The following is a 17,721-nucleotide window of genomic DNA, read 5'->3' as shown; positions in this document are numbered from 1 at the left end:
GCTGTGACTTGGATTGTTCAATAACCATTCTCCACACGACAAGTAACTTGCGCCTCTATTTATTGTCTGCTATTTCGCGACAAGTGCCACATAGTGTTATGCAGTGCTTTTTTTCTAAAAAAAAGTTTGAGGGTACTCCGGCATTGGAATAATGCAGCGAAAAGTACTTATAACTGAAGCATAGGATACCCCCCGTCTGCTTTTAGGCATGACGTCGTCAACATGTATAACTACAAAAAAAAAAAAATGGTATCGGACTCTTCAATTGACTTTATTACAGCTCAAATGAAGGTTTACAGTTTCACTTTCGACGTCCACTGATGTTGAACTTCCAGGCTTTTCTCTTGTACACGAATTATTGACAGTTTTTGGTTTTTTAGATGCAGGAGAACAAGTAAAATAGATTGTTGGTTCTCTGATCATCTCTCACCTCCAACTTAACTTACAAGTTGCTACGAAAGACAGGACACACTGTAAAACTTCGCACAACCGACAAGAACGGAACAGCAAAAGCAAACGAATAAAGAACAACAAAACAAAGATGGCAATGAATCGCGAAGGATCGTGGTAGCGGGACCGTAGAGACATCCATCGGAAGCTCGGCGTTTGAGCGTACGCATATCCATTTAGCACTACCATCGCCCACTATTAGCAGATGAGGGCACTACATGCTTGTCGAAATGGCTGCCAGCGATTCAGTTATCGATAACGGTTGCCGCAGCTTCGAAATGCTTCAAATAGTCAATTATATCGCTTTTCCCACCAAAACCTGCACTAGTATTGTTCGTATTGCAATTACCAACACGAAAAAATGAAATAAAAAATTTATCTCCGTGAAATAAATCTTTAGCACTCTTCCAAGTTCTCAACATCGTAAGAAAATTACTCTGTCGATGAAAAAGTTTAGGGGTACGCATCCCCCAGCGTTCCCCCAGAAAAACAGCACTGGTGTTATGACAGCTAAGCTGTGCAGCTTATCAAGTTGTGTCATCTGGAAGATAAAATAAGGATTTATTATTATTATTATTCGTGCGGTTTACATGATCATTTTACATTCTTATTTAAGGACGTCATACAAAAATTATTAAATATGTATACACAAAAACAAAATACATTGACGTCCAAAGACGTCACGGCACCTGTCAAACGGGGTAAGCGTTTGCTTGGTACCCCACATCCACAATAGCTGTGTGCATAGACACAGACGGTGCAGTACGGCACAGAGAAGGTGCCTACAGACGCTGCTTTGGAGGGCCTCAGGGAGAATGGAAGCAGGAGAGTCGCAAACCGATGTGGCCTGATGGCTTAATGTGAATCGCTCTGTTGTTTCTCAGATGTGGCGACAGTCCGAAACTGTACCCCGGAGACCACGTGTGTCATCAGAAACAGTGAACAATTATTACAAGGGCAAGACGGTACCGCCTTAAGTACCGTACTGCAACTGGTATCTGACCTCGCAGCATCCTCATGGCATGTTGTATCGAGGCAAATGCTGTACAGGTGACTTCAGCAGAGTGGTCTCTATTGTTGGAGACTTGCTGTCTGTTTACCTCTGGCGTGTCTTCACAGAAAGTCACGTCTAGAGTGGAGCCGTCAACATGCCACGGGGACGGTCGAACGGTGGGCCAACGTTCTTTTCACAGATGAGCCCGATTTGGTGTGGAGAGCGATTCTCGACGGATTTGCATCTGGAGGGAAAGTGGAACACGATTTCGGGATCCAAACATTGTGGAAGGAGACCGATATCGAGGATAATCCCTAATGGTATGGGCAGGGACTATGTTGATCACTCGAATGAAATTTTACGGGTGAATCAGCAAGATTTAACTGCTGTCAAGTACCGTGGTTGTTGCAAAGTGCTGTGGGTCCAGACTTTGTATTGATGGACAATAATGCTCGACCTCACAGAGCACGGGTGGTTTTTTTTTCTTTTTTTTTTTTTTTTTTTTTAAGCAGATGATATTGCACGCAAGGCGTGGTCTGCCCAGTTTGAATCGCTGAATCGCATAGAGTATGTCTGGGATGCATTAGGGAGACTGGTTGCATCATGTCAGCATCCATCAAACACTCTCCAAACTTGTGAGCAACTCTGCAGGAACAATGGGCGTTATTGCCTCCACATGAGGTTGATGACATCATTTGCAGTATGTCTCGTCGTTGTCAGGCCTGTATTGGTGCCAGAAGTGGTTACACCCAGTAATGAGTTCATTAACCAGTTGTCAGAATGTGTGTGCAAATCCGTTAAGTTGAAAAAAAAAACGAAGAACATTTTTGTCTACCGTTATGCATGTTGCAGTCGATTATGTTCTGTATTCTTTACATTGTTTCTACTTTATTATTACCTGTCTATACTGTTTTGTGGTAAAATAAACGCAACCCTGAAAATTTCCGTTTGTTGCTTTAATTTTGGACTTTAGTGTATAATGAACTCACAAAAGTTGTATAATTTAGTATCTAGGTCTCCTAACCAGTGCACAGATCTTCGGGTCACCAAACACAGTTCATTGAGTCTGTTGAGTTCGTGGAAAAAAAGGAATATGGAGATATTAAAAAACATTAAGTGAGGGATGGTTGTTAATAACGACAAACAAAAATAGAAACATAACTTGGGTGGGGTATTAGTTCAAAATGGGCTCCATAATAAAGAATGCTTTACAAAAATGGTGAAAAGACAAAAGATGAGGGGATGGAGAAGATATCAGCTAACAGTTAGTTCCCAAGTGACAAGTCGCGTTTTTCAACTCGCGTGGCCTTGCTAAGACCTCCAGTTTTTACGATCGCGTAAGCTGTGTACTCGAAAAGCTCAGTAAAGTTACACTTCTAAGAACTACTTTTACTGAAAGTGTATTGATTTGAGAATTTAGTTATCTAATATTAACTCTGAAGAAAAGTAAACTGTTGTGTCATATCTTTTCAACTACTGCGGAGGTTATCGTTACTAACTGAAATGTCATTACATAAAAAAATAGTCACTTTTCATCAACATTTCACTTCTTAAATTACCTGCCGTAAAACTGGGTAACTTTGAAACTAAGGTATAACTTCGTGATAACAGCGCACTCTAGGTTTTTATTCTTGTAGCTTTGTCTAATGTACAACCCTGATAATTGCTTTAAATCTCATGATTAATTGTGATTAGCCGTAGGAGGAATGGGATGGGGATCGTACACCCTTACACCGTTGCCCAGTGTTTTTGTAACTCGGGTCAATATTAAAACATACAACGCTGCTCCAGTGTGTTCTTGCAATGAGCTTCCATTAGTTATGGAAGCTACAGGTACGTGCATTAAACCGGAACTAGCCACGGAGCCATTTCGTTTCCAGGTAGGAAAACGTGTTCATAGATTTCTTCGAAACTTTCTGTTACTGCCGGTAACTCTGAAGACTAACTGAAGGTAAGTTGATATAAATAAGTTATATGTGCAGACCATTCCGCATAAGAGTTAAAATTTACATTTTTTCCAGCCATAGGCAAGTAAAAATGTTATTTCCGTGGATTATTGGGGTAACTTTGCGGGAGCACACAGGCCTGCAGAAAGAAGTGTAACAATTGAAACTGTAGAAAACAAGCCTCATTAACGAAATTAGGGACATTTGTGAATGGTTTAGTAGAAAAGACCACGGTTTAATTCGCCTTATAACTTCGTTTGTAAGTATAAGATAGGATAGAGGGCTGGAGCTGTGTCAGGGTTGCATGATCCGAAATGTAGGGGCCAGGATCTGTCAGATACTCGAATGCGCTAGTAGGAAATTGTTAACAGAACAATCGTCTATTGCTCATGTATACGAGGTGTGGCTAGAAAAAAACCGGACTAGTACTGGTGAAACAATAAAACGAATGCAATAAGGCTGAAAGTCGCGTGGCCTGTCACGTGACTCTCGCTCCGCCTACTGCTCGAGTTTCATCTGCCTCCTGCACTCAGTCTGCCCGTGGCGTCTGTTTTAAGTAGTTGACGTTTTGTCTGTGCGTCGGAAAATGTTGAGTGTACAGAAAGAACAGCGTGTTAACATCAAATTTTGTTTCAAACTGGGAAAATCTGCAAGTGAAACGTTTGTAATGTTACAACAAGTGTACGGCGATGATTGTTTATCGCGAACACAAGTGTTTGAGTGGTTTAAACGATTTAAAGATGGCCGCGAAGACACCAGTGATGACACTCGCACTGGCAGACCATTGTCAGCAAAAACTGATGCAAACATTGAAAAAATCGGTAAACTTGTTCGACAAGATCGCCGTTTAACAATCAGAGCAGTGTCTGAGTTAACAGAAGTTGACAAGGAAAGTGTTAGGCAGATTCTTCATGAAAGTTTCAACATGAACAAAGTGTGTTCAAAAATGGTTCCAAAGTGTCTCACAATTGAACAGAAGGAACGCCGAAGAATGATTTTTCTGACATCCTGGAAAACATTGAAAGTGATCCCACCTTCTTACAAAATGTTATTACTTGCGATGAATCGTGGTTTTTTACTTGCGATCCCGAAACTAAACGCCAATCGATGCATTGGAAAACTCCTGGTTCTCCACGACAATAAAAAGCACGAATGTCAAAATCGAAATTCAAGGCAATGATGATTGTTTTTTTTTGACATCAAAGGGATTGTGCACATTGATTGGGTACCAGAGGGACAAACAGTGAATCAGCATTACTACATTAGCGTCCTGGCTACCCTACGTGATCGAGTACGGAGAAAACGGAACGATTTGTGGAGAAAAAAGTCATGGATCCTTCACCAAGACAATGCCCCAGCTCACAGTGCGTTGTCAGTGAAGACGTTTTTGGCAAAACACAACATTCCCATCTTAGATCATCCACCCTACTCACCTGATTTGGCCCCCTGTGACTTTTTTCTTTTCCCTAAAGTCAAGTCAGCTTTGAAAGGAACTAGATTTGAGACTGTTGAAGCAGTAAAAGAAAAAGCGACGGAAGTAATGTATGGACTTACCGAAAATGATCTGCAGCATTGCTATGAACAGTGGAAAATTCGTATGGAGCGGTGTAGAGACCGAGGAGGAGAGTACATTGAAGGAGATAACATGAAATCGCCGGCCGAAGTGGCCGTGCGGTTAAAGGCGCTGCAGTCTGGAACCGCAAGACCGCTACGGTCGCAGGTTCGAATCCTGCCTCGGGCATGGGTGTGTGTGATGTCCTTAGGTTAGTTAGGTTTAACTAGTTCTAAGTTCTAGGGAACTAATGACCTCAGCAGTTGAGTCCCATAGTGCTCAGAGCCATTTGAAGCATTAAAAAATAACATGAAATTGTAAATAATTGTAAATAAATGTTTTTTCCAGCATCAGTCCGGTTTTTTTCTAGCCGCACCTCGTACACCATTATTTTCTATGAGGTGGTCAATACCGATGAGCGTAGGTGAAGCTAACGCGAGGCCTTTATGAGCTGACACCTGCCGGTCTCATCGTCTCGGCTACAGCAGTAACAGGACTGCACACGCAGCGACACCTATTTCACAGAAGGTTGCTAACCAGGCGCACCGCGGACGTTGCCTGCGTGAACCCGGTGGTCAGCAGATGGCTAGCAGGTTACCAGGTCATCATCATGGATGTCGTAAATGACACCCCAGAAAGGCATCTTGCAGCTCTGCACGAGGAGGTCGTAGTCTGAATATGTCACGGCCGCTCGGTGAGAGACCAACAAGTGACAATTGTGTCTGCTTGTAGAAGTACATTGGGTGCGGCAGCTCCCGATCTCCCCAGAGATGATGGTAGTTTGGCAACTCATCAGGTACCATCAGCTAGGCCTGTAGGAGGCACCCATGTCATTTCGTCAGCAAAGGCTGGGACGAGGTGGCAACAGCTGATGGGAGCAATGTCATTCAAGCTGGGCTGGCAGTCGCATCGTTGATCGAAGTCAACCAAGCGTGCCACGAATAGAACGTCACAGGTCCCACCTCGGGACTAGTTAGATGCAAACTGAGAACTGCCCTCTAGAAGGGTCTTTGCACTGTTCGGTTTATGCCAATGATGTAATCGTGTGGCAAGAATGCCACTATGCGCAAGTTTTCCAGACCTCTCATCGCTCTGCACCATGCTACTGTATCCCAAATCTCCTCCTCTGGCTTTCAGTTTTATTATTTCTGAAGCGTCTGTGTACTGTAAAGCCACTCTTGTGTACGACGTACGCAGTTACTTTACTGAGTCTGGTCAGTAGAACGACGTTGGATGTTCTTCTTTGTTGGCATTACAATCTAGATACTGCATACTATCGTGTCTTGGCTTCAGCTTGGGCCCTGTCGCCGGCCAGGAAACTTTGAAATGTTTTCACATCCACCAGGAATACTATTTTGGGCTCCAACATCCTCCATTCCTTCAGAAATTTCGCCTGTAATTTCTAGCTTGAAATGTTCCTGCAACAATCTCGTCATACATATCCTTTCTTTCAGGAGTGCTAGTCGTGCAAGGTTTGCAGGAGAGCTTCTGTGAAATTTGGAAGGTAGGAGACGAGGTAATGGCGGAATTAAAGCTGTGAGGATGGGGCGTGAGTCGTGCTTGGGTAGCTCAGTTGGTAAAACACTTTCCAGGGAAAGGCAAAGGTCCAGAGTTCGAGTCTCGGTCCAGCACACAGTTTTAATCTGCCAGAAAGTTTCGTACACCGTATATTTTGCTTATCTTCCTGGTCCCTTCAAGCTGAACCACGAGCCTCATGTTTCAAACCTTAATCCTACGAGGAGAATTCAATAAGAACTGCAACACATTTGTTCGGTTGAAAAAATGAGTAGTTTGCTTTGGGACATCGTGGAATACTCCCGCTTCAATCCCTATAGTTTAAAGTTCCGGTAGGTGACGGCGCTATACATAGCGATCCAAACGGCGTCTGTAACCGAGGTGCACTCCAAGCAGAGAGCTGTCATTGATGCCTTTTGACGGAAAACCAGAGTATGGCAGATATTCAGAGGCCTCTGCAGTGAACAAAAGAATGACGACTTGTTAGACGAGACGTCTGTCTTCATTGCAACAAGGTTGCGAAATCACTCTCATCCAGTGAGAGTGTCTGCTCGTTCCAACATTGCAGGAGTCCCAACTGTGTGCGGCTGGCCGATGCATCACAACACTCAAAGGTTTGTGCCCGCTGGTTTTCTTTCCGCCTAACGGAAGACCGTAAAGAATAGTGAAGGACCATCTGTGCAGAATTGCTTGCGCATTACGAGACTTATAATAACAATGTTTATCGAACATAGTGACAGGCGATGAAACATGATTTCATCACTTCGAACCCGAAAACAGAATGGCAATCTACTGAGTGGCGTCACACCACTTCTCCTTCGAAGAAAAAGTTCAAAGCCGTACTCTCAGCTGGTAATGTCACAGAGATGTTCTTCTGGGACTCTGGATGGGTTGTTCTAGTTGACGTTGTTCTTCATGGCGCAACGATCATCCATGAAGTGCATTGTGCTCCCTCTGGAAATTGAAGCAGCGACATCAGTGTGTTCGTGGCCACAAAAATGCAAACGAACTTCTCTGTGATAACGCAAGGCCTGACTCAAATCTCGCACCCGAGAGCAGCTCACAAAACTTTATTGGACTGTTCTTCCTTATCTAGCCTACAGTCCGGATCCCAAATCTTCCGACTTGCGTCTGTTTGGCTCAGAGAAGAATGTACTCCACAGGAAGCAGTACGTGTATTGTGGAGAGGTTACTGATGCAGCAAGACGTTGTTTCCGATGTTGGCCAAGAGAGTGGTACAATGCAGTCATACATGCTCTACCAGAAAAGTGACGTCAGGCCGTCGTATTGAACAGAGATTATGTTTTGTAGCCAAAAAAGACGTCAATAATATGGTGCATTGGAATCCTGAATAAAACCAACCCGCTGGCCGGACTGGCCGAGCGGTTAAAGGCGCTACAGTCTGGAACCGCACGACCGCTACGGTCGCAGATTCGAATCCTGCCTCGGGCATGGATGTGTGTGATGTCCTTAGGTTAGTTAGGTTTAAGTAGTTTTAAGTTCTAGGGGACTTATCATCACAGCAGTTGAGTCCCATAGTGCTCAGAGCCATTTGAACCATTTAAAACCAACCCGCCTTCGGAAAAAAAAAGATAAATGTGCTGCATTATTTATTGAACACTTCTCGTATAACACTACGTCCAATGAAACTGTTCTCTTAAATACATATATTATCTTGAATTCGTATCTAACACACTAATACAATATCTCATAAATTGACAATCGCGTCTACAGCTTTAACACGTAATTTATTACCTAAGTCTCCCTTATAATTCTTAGTTCTATTCGTAAGCCAATCCATGTGTGTCGCTTGTAACTCAGAGCGGAGTACAAATCTTCGTTTAAAAAAAAATAGACTATAGGATCGAAATCAGAACCATTGCAACATTAAAGTCGTAACACTTACGATCGTAATACTGTAACGCTATTTGTCGCGATATTGTCGCAAACGTTTAAACATGTACTCCGCTGTGATTCGTCATTTTTTAGATTCTACGAGTCACCTAGTGAATGTAGGAGGTCCGGGTTCAGGGTGTTGTTCATGAGAATTAGGTTTCGGTTGGCAGCATCTCTAACGGCTTTTCCCGTCAATACAACGTAACCGTATCGTCGATGCCGGTTGGGAGACAGAAAGTCGTGCGCCCCATGTCACAAGTCGTATCATTTATTAGTATTCTACTGTCCCGTAATTTCATTCTTGTCATCCCCTTCTCCTTTCGTTTTTCATAAAAATGTATTACTACAACTTCCGGCGAAAAAACTGAGTAGACGCAGTGAGTGTCCATTCCCTAAAAATTTTTTTCAGCTGCTTCTGTTTTTCCCAACAACAATTACACCTCACATGCCTGTGACCAGTCTGACCCATCCTAGTCGGGCAGGCAGTAGTGCTCTCCCCCTGACATCCCCGTTAAGCCTCCCAGCGACATCAGGACGTAAGCTTCCCTTTGCTCCAAAGTTACTAATAATTCTCGGGTTTGTACGTGTACCCATTTTCTTGTAGTTTTCCATTTCACCGGATAGGAGTGTACAGTAAAACACTGGTATCGTGCTTTCATGCCTCTTATTGGAATCCGAATTAATACATGTAACCTTGTTCCATTGGTACTCATTTCAAAGGTTGACATGTGGTAAAATAGCGCTAATCCTTCCTCAGCTAGTTTCACTATGTGATGCAATGCTGCTACAAATTTCCTCTGCGCTCTGCATAGTCCGGCTACGAACTACTGCTGAGGCAACATATCCGTGTATAACGTGATTGCTTCTTACAACCCAGTCACTTCCATCCTTGCGCCATTCAGACTCTCTGTCAGTGCTCGTAACAATCTGACTGCAGCCGTTCTCCCTTCTCGCGCATTCAATTGATTTTGTACGCTTTCCAAATTGATGTTGATGATCACTATACACATGGTGTTCTGTACATATTCTGCTAACTCAGTGGTTAACACCGTACTACCTCTGTGTTGTTCAGTATATTTTGGTCTAGGTTCGAAATTGTGTTGTACGCCTTTGTACTGTGGCTTTAGTAGACTCCGCTATTGCTTGTACCTGCCCTAATGTGTCATTCAGATTCCGAATGTCCTCACTGTCTATTGCATCATACACTGATTTTAGCAGTTTCCCGCCTGCCTCTAACCATCCCCTTTCTACGAACTAGTGCTCGCGGTATGGGGTCCATTGTTTACTTTAGCCGGTCCCTCAGCTTCTCATGCGAAAGTCGTGGTCGTTAGTACTTCCCGTCCCTTCTTTCAGAACTCCTTCTGCGCTTCCTTATGGAGCTCCAAAATGTGTCTTGCAACCTACGTACCTCATCCATAACTTCCCACGTACTGAAGGCGTTCACTAATTGTTAGTTCGTAAGACGTCTGGTTGCCTGGAGAATTGTAGTCCAGATTGGAGAGGCTGGTTCTGCAATGTATTCGCTACACCCCTTCTGACGAGGTGTGCTGCGGTCAGCAACGCCTATATAAGACAAGTGTCTGGTGCAGTTGTTAGATCGGTTACTGCCGCTTGAATGGCAGGTTATGATAATGCGAGTGAGTTTGAACGTGGTGTTACAGTTAGCGCACGAGCGACGGGACATAGCATCTCCGAGGTAGCGATGAAGTGGTCATTTTCCCGTAAGACCATTTCACGAGTGTGCTGTGAATATCAGGAATCCGGTAAAACATCAAATCTCTGACTACGATGCGGTCGGAAAAAAATGCTGCAAGAACGGGGCCAACGACGACTGAAGAGAATAGTTTACCGTGACAGAAGTGCAACCCTTCTGCAAACTGCTGCAGATTTTAATGCTGGGCCATCAATGAGTGTCAGTGTGCGAACCACTCAACGAAACCATCATCGATATGGGCTTTCGGAGCCGAAGGTCCACTCGTGTACCCTTGATGACTGCACAACACAAAGCTTTACGCCTCGCCTGGGCCTGTCAACACCTATATTGGACTGTCGGACGAGTCTCGTTTCAAATTGTATCGAGCGGATGACCGTGTATGGTATGGAGGCAACCTCATGAATCCATAGACCTTGCATGTCAGCAGGGGACTGTTCAAGCTGGTGGAGGCTCTGTAATGGTGTGGGGCGTGTGCAGCTGGAGTGATATGGGACCTCTCATACATCTAGATACGACTCTGACAAGTGACACGGACATAAGCATCCTGTCTGATCACCTGCATCCATTCATGACCACTGTGCGTTCCGACGGACATGGACATTTCCAGCAGGACAATGGGACGCCCCACAGGCCTAGAATTGCTATAGAGTGGCTCCAGGAACACTCTTCTGAGTTTAAACACTTCCGCTGGCCACCGAACTCCCCATACAACAACATTATTGAGCAAACCTGGGATGCCTTGCAACATGCTGTTCAAAAGAGATCACCACCCTCTCGTACTCTTACGGATTTATGGACAGCCCTGCTCGATTCATGATGTTAGTTTCCTGCAGCACTACTTCAGACATTAGTCGGGTCCATACCACGTCGTGTTGCGGCACTTACGCTGGGGTCCTACACGATATTAGGCAGATGTACCAGTTTCTTTGGCTTTTCAGTGTAAAAACCTGAGAGTCAGTGTCAGCTGCCTGTACTCTCTGCATTTAACAAGGTTCTTGCCAAGTTCTTGTAAAACTCTTATTTTCCTGTTTGAACTATCCCCTGACTCGTGTACTATCTCGTAACTGAATTCAATGAACTTTAGTACCCACTTCGTCAATCTACCGGAAGAGCCTTTCAAACCAAACTACCACTGCCATGTGGCATGATCTGTTACTACTTGAAACTTTTGTCGATACAAATAACAATGGATGTAAGAAACGCCATACGTAACCGCTAAAATTTCCTTCTCCTTAGTGGAATAATTCCACTCCGCTTTATTCAGTTGTCTGGATGCCTATGCTACTGGATGTTCCATATTATCCGTACTTTGTTTAAGAACATATTCTATCGCTATATTGATCGCATTGCTCATTCAGAAGTAAGAGAAATGTAGCTTTCAAATCTTGTTTTATACGTGTCACAAAGTTTCCTGATTTCAGCGAGTATAGAGTAAAAGAACACCCAATCAGCATCATCAGCTGATGACTCCTGTCGTTTTTTCATTTCACCAATTTTTCTTTTTTTCTCATTTCCAGCTTCGAATTGTATCGGCAACATACGAAAAAGACAAACATCAGGCAGCTCCGCACACCACACAGCCGGCATAGCAGGTGGAATAGCCTTGTGTGTAGTACCTAGCTGTCAGCCTTATAGCAAAAAACCTCAGATATCTCTCTTGTATTTCCTCGAGAATGAAAAGCTGCCCTTTCACCGTTGAAAGCAATTTCGATGTGTTACCTATATTTTGTATGCAGCTATACATGCCATAAAATCCATCAAACGTAATCTGGCCAGCGACTACATTTTTCGACGCAAATTTTTCAAAATATGAGTTGTTATTATTTTGCTTCAAAGTATGGACAATAACGAAAAGAAAACCAGTTAGTTATCAATCTATGATGTCAGGCTATGAGATGCGATAAAAATAATTACCACACAGTTTCCTCAAAACCGAATGAGAAAACATGCTTAATGAAGAAAGTGTGCCAATCCCGAAACTCTGTTTTTAATTTTTTATTGGAAAAGTAAAAGTTGTACTGAGAAACTAACTACAGGGCGATACGACAGGGATATGTGGTGGTGTCGTATCACTGTCATCCCAGTATGAACCAGTTAAGTCGCTTTTGCTGTGTTTCTATGAGCTCCGCCAATGCAGGTTTCTCGTGTATCGTATCACGAGTCGCCTCGCATATCGTACTGCGTCAGTGAGAACAGCGCCAGAGTAATGGTTCAAATGGCTCTGACCACTATGGGACTTAACATCTGAGGTCATCTGTCCCCTAGACTTAGAACTACTGAAACCTAACTAAACTAATGGCATCACACAAATCCATGCCCGAGGCAGGATTCGAACCTGCGACCGTAGCAGCGCGGTTCCGGACTGAAGCGCCTAGAACCGCTCGGCCACAGTGGCCGGCAGCGCGAGAGTAGCAGTGCTGCAGTAGATCGCCAAGTTACACCACAAACGAGCATTCCAGCTCTTCCGCGTGTGCGATGACTGAATGCAGCCACCTATCGGGCAGTGTGAAACTCCGGTACAAGTACTTGATGCAGTGTAGGTATACACTGAAGCGACACAGAAACTGGTACAGGCATGCGTGTTCGAACACAGAGATACGAAAACAGGCACAATACGGCCTACTGCAGAAAATTTATGAACACACACTGAAGCACCAAAGAAACTGGTACAGGCATGCATGTTCGAACACAGAGCTGCGCACTGAGAAGATTCATCATCTAACATGTGTAACGCACATTTAAAATGAAGTACTGTCAGATGAATGTGTGGTCTCAATGGCTCAGAAAAATTGTCGGCGTGGTTATAATAATAGTGCGCTCAGGGACCAGTGCCGGGGCCAAACACTTCTGGACAGTCACAGCACGGAGTGTGTAACTGAGAGGTGTTCTGAGGCGAGCAGCGTAACTGCCCTGCTCTTGAACATGGGGAAATTCTGTTAGGATACAGGTTGCGACTGAACTTAGTACATTTTCGACAGTGTATTAACTTTGATTTTATGCAGACTAGGGTGAACTTTGGAATTATTTGATGAAGTTCAAATTTTGATTACTCGATGTTACACGGAAGCATGATAGTGGACTGAACATTTGTGCATTGATTAATAGCCACCCACACTACTTGTGCGACTCGGTATTTGCTGTTTGTTTTGGCAATATACTGAATTTAACGAACTGTTTAATACAGAAGCGATCCCTGTCACTTTATCTTACTGAGACGCAGCGCTGCTCTGAGATTTTATTAATTTACTAATTTTCTGGTTGGCATACAGTAAAAGTGAACACTTCCTCTGTGGGCCCCCAACACATAAAATTTAGAGTCACATTCAAAGAGATATCAAGTTCTAGTAGAGGAGGTAAGATCGCTCCAGTCTTTTATATATGGACAACATCTTTGTCATAGCTTATTCAGATAGCTTCATCTTTAGAGTGTGTTTTTACACACTGCTCTGCAGTTTGTCTGACATACAAGCTCCGTGACATCATACTTCCTGGACAAGACATTAGCAAATCATCACTGAAGACAAAATGTGCAAACGTGCAAAAGTAGCTCTCTTCATTTTTTCAAGATCATTCACACGTACAGCAATGGCAACCAGGTAATAACATGTCAGTTTCTTCTGTAAATTTTCATGTCATATGGTCAAAATAAATCCTGCATATCGCCGAAACTTCAATACTGAACACAGTGATCTAGAAATAAGCTATGATATTAGCACACTTTGTTTGTAATGTAATTATTGCGGAAACAGTCCACGTTTTTACCGTGAGGGAGCAGTATGTGTTGTCTGTGCCAACCTTGTCATCTGAAAACACTGCCGTACTCGCGCTGTGTGTCATTACGAGAGTTGTGTTGCCTGAGGATGGTTCGGAAAACAATAACGTACGGTCAGAGACTCCGCATAGTCACTCTAATGGAGCAAAGGATGCGACAGGTGGACGTTGCAGTGAATATAACTGTGAGTCGAAGCGATGCCTCTAGAATCTTGACCTAGTGTCTAGCGACAGGATCAGCTAAGGATCATCACGGAAGTTTTTACGTATCCCTGTGCACTTTGATTTTTATATACAGTTCGACTGAATGTTAAAAAGTATTACTCACTTGCTTGGTAGTAATAAAATCATGGATTTAACTTTTATAATCTTTGGTTATAATACAGTTTACATGGCATAGCACTTTAAATAAACCGTATGTTGATTATCGTTGCTAACACAAAAGATAAAATGCAGTTCTCACTACTGGTTTTTGTAATTGAAAATTTAACTTTGGCTCGGAGGAACCCTGACAGCAACGCCATCATGTTGATGGTTCAAATGGCTCTGAGCACTATGGGACTCAACATCTTAGGTCATAAGTCCCCTAGAACTTAGAACTACTTAAACCTAACTAACCTAAGGACATCACACACACCCATGCCCGAGGCGGATTCGAACCTGCGACCGTAGCAGTCCCGCGGTTCCGGACTACAGCGCCAGAACCGCACGGCCACCGCGGCCAGCTTAACTTTGTGCACTCTGATCTATTATGTGAGGATCCGCACAACACTAAAAGATTTCCTGCTGTGAATGTATGATCTTTGGAAAAATTTGGAAATTACGGGACCAAATTACGGGACCAAACTACCGAGGTCATCGGTCCCTAAGCTTACGTACTACTTAATCTAACTTTGACTAACTTACGCTAATGACAACACACACACCCATGCCCGAGGGAGGACTCGAACCTCCGACGGGGGTAGCCGCCCGGACCGTGACAAGACGCCTCAGACCGCGCGTGTATGATCTATAATTTGCAAAACTATGTTTTTATAACTCTTATTTGGCTTCTTAGAAATGAAACACTGTGTCATTACTGTAACTGATTATGAAATTAAACATGTCTTTCTCTACTTCAGTCTCTGAAATGCACTGAAAATTACTCTTATTACACACACAGAAGTTACAGTATGCAATGCTTGCCAGACATAAAAGCTGCAGTAGATTTTTTAATATTTGAACACTATTTATTGCCACGGCTAACACGAGAGCATGTAACTAAAAATGAAAATGATTTTAATATTATTCAAAAATGGTTCAAATGGCTCTGATCACTATGGGACTCAACTGCTGTGGTCATCAGTCCCCTAGAACTTAGAACTACTTAAACCTAACTAACCTAAGGACATCACACACATCCATGCCCGAGGCAGGATTCGAACCTGCGACCGTAGCAGTCGCACGGTTCCGGACTGCGCGCCTAGAACCGCGAGACCACCGCGGCCGGCTAATATTATTAGCCAGACCAGATTTCAACAAAGCAGTCTTTGATCTAACACAAGTAAAATTTTAACTCTCTGATTTACGTAAATTACCTACGTCACGAATATTGTACTAGCAGTTCCCCATGTTCATCTGAAAATGACATACTAAAATCTGCAATTCTCCACTGTGGTCTCCGGGAAGCTGAAAGAAATAACTTTAACGTGCAATTACCTGACTGCTTAGTTGCGGAAAAGTGCTTTCATTCAATTACAGTTTGCATTTGCCGCGGCAGCGGTTCCCGCGATCGTGGCGCAACACTGCGTCACAAAAAATGCTAAATTCGTTGAAAAGGGCTAAAGATGTGGGATGAAATACTGGGCAAGCGAGCTACAAATTATTACAAGCATTTTTAACAATTTCTATACTCAGAATTAACATAAAATTCAAAGTACACGCCTTTTTTATGCATCAGTGCCCAGTGGCGTGTTTCTCGATCAAAAAACAATTGAAAGGGAACTAAGCGTTCGAAAGAGCGTCACAGGCTCTTACAACAGAAGACAGAGACGGTAATGTCTAAGTCTTCACTATTTATAAGCAATTTAATATGCTAATATATATCTTTGTTATATTTTTAACTATCATTGTCTGAGTCGGTTTCCACACTCGCCGACCACAGACGTTATTTGCAAAATTGATATGCATAATATTATACAAATACAAAAATGCAAAATGATTATTTCTTTTATACAGAATCCACGTAACAGATAACTGTTCATACACAAATGAAATATAAGAACACAGATAAATGTTTTGTGCATATATTACACAGATTTTACAAATATCTTGCCCGGAGACGCCCCTATGGAAGATAAACAACAGATATGAAGGACCGATATCAGCGTATAACAGCAAGCAGAAACTCTTAACACAATGCTACACTTCTACAGCGGCCGTTTCAAACAGCTACAGGCGTGGGCGTACCCAGCGAGGGGTAGGGGGTGGCAGCTACCCCCCCCCCCTCCCTTCCTAGAAGATATTCGCAGTTTCTTACTAGTTTACTGTTTTATTTAATAAGAAATGCTGCTTGTTTTCTCGGATTATACAAGTGCATTCTTGTATTTAAAATGTTTATTAAAAGCAGTTTTTCACTGGTTTATTGTTTTATTTAATAAGAAGTGCTGTATGTTGTCTCGAGTCCTTGTTTCCTGAGACTAGTATGACCTGCCCACACCACTCCCCCCCCCCCCCCCCCCCCCACGCTCCTCTGGTTCAGATCCTGGGTATGCCCTTGGCTACAGGAGTGTAAATGCCAACACAAACAAGACGGGTTCGTGCAGCACGGACATTGTAGCACTGTCTGCGGACTAGGCAGCAGTGGGCCACAACGTTCTTTTCTGATGAGACCCCTATCAGTCTCCATCCAATCAGTACTGATGTTCGTGTGTGGAGGCAACGAGGACAGCGCTTAAACACTAATTGTATTGTAGACCACCAGCCATGTCATGGTGGTTCAGTCATGTTTTTAGTTGGAATCATGTATGGCTGCAAGACATCGCTTGTGCCAACACAACGAATCAGCACGGCATGCTTGCTGGCATTCTTGGCTCCATTGGAGAACATATTGGAGCGGGATTTACGCTAGTGCATAACAATGCACACCCCCATCATCACATCTTGTGAACACTTTCCTAGTTGAGGAACGGCCTCCATATTCTCCAGATCTCAAATTCATTGAGAACGCACGGGTCATGCTAAAGCGAGGGGTTTGCAATCGTCTTGCCCCACCAGAGGCTGCTGTGAAGGAATGGGCAATATCCCACAGGATTATCTCGACAATTTGGTAAAGAGTATGCCTATCCGCATTCAAACGTGTCTCCAATTATGAGGAGGGCCTATTGGTCCATAAACACTGTGTTATGCAGGATGACAGTAGGAAGAAACTGCAGCATTTGTACTGGAATCTTTTGTATGTTTCTTTTAATCAACTGGAAATGTTTTTATCTCTTTATTTTTTGTTTTCTTACGACTATACCTGACAGGCAAAAATCAGTATTGTTTCCTTACGTCCAGTACTGACAACAAAGTAATACTCAAGATTTATTTTTTTACCACTGTATTCTGATATGTGAATTAGGTATGAGAAATACTGCGACTGCTGTGTATGAGAAATATTGCTTCTGTGGAAGTACAGTAATATCTTTGGATCATTTTAACGACATACATTTGAAACTGTTTTCGGAAATTTCTAAAGTTATCAAGTGACCCGCGCTTGATCTGGATGTCGAACTGCAGCAGTTTTCGAAAAAGTCAGTACACTAAAAAGTTCTGAAGCTAAGCCATTGGTCTCGATCTGATCTGGAGGTCCAACTGCAACTCTTTCAGCTTACCAGAATCTGGCCCTCGTACTTCGTCTCTT

Source organism: Schistocerca piceifrons, chromosome 5, assembly GCF_021461385.2.
Source record: "Schistocerca piceifrons isolate TAMUIC-IGC-003096 chromosome 5, iqSchPice1.1, whole genome shotgun sequence".
Lineage (NCBI taxonomy): Eukaryota > Metazoa > Arthropoda > Insecta > Orthoptera > Acrididae > Schistocerca > Schistocerca piceifrons.
The sequence above is the reverse complement of the archived record's forward strand: the minus strand, read 5'-3'. Positions refer to the sequence as shown.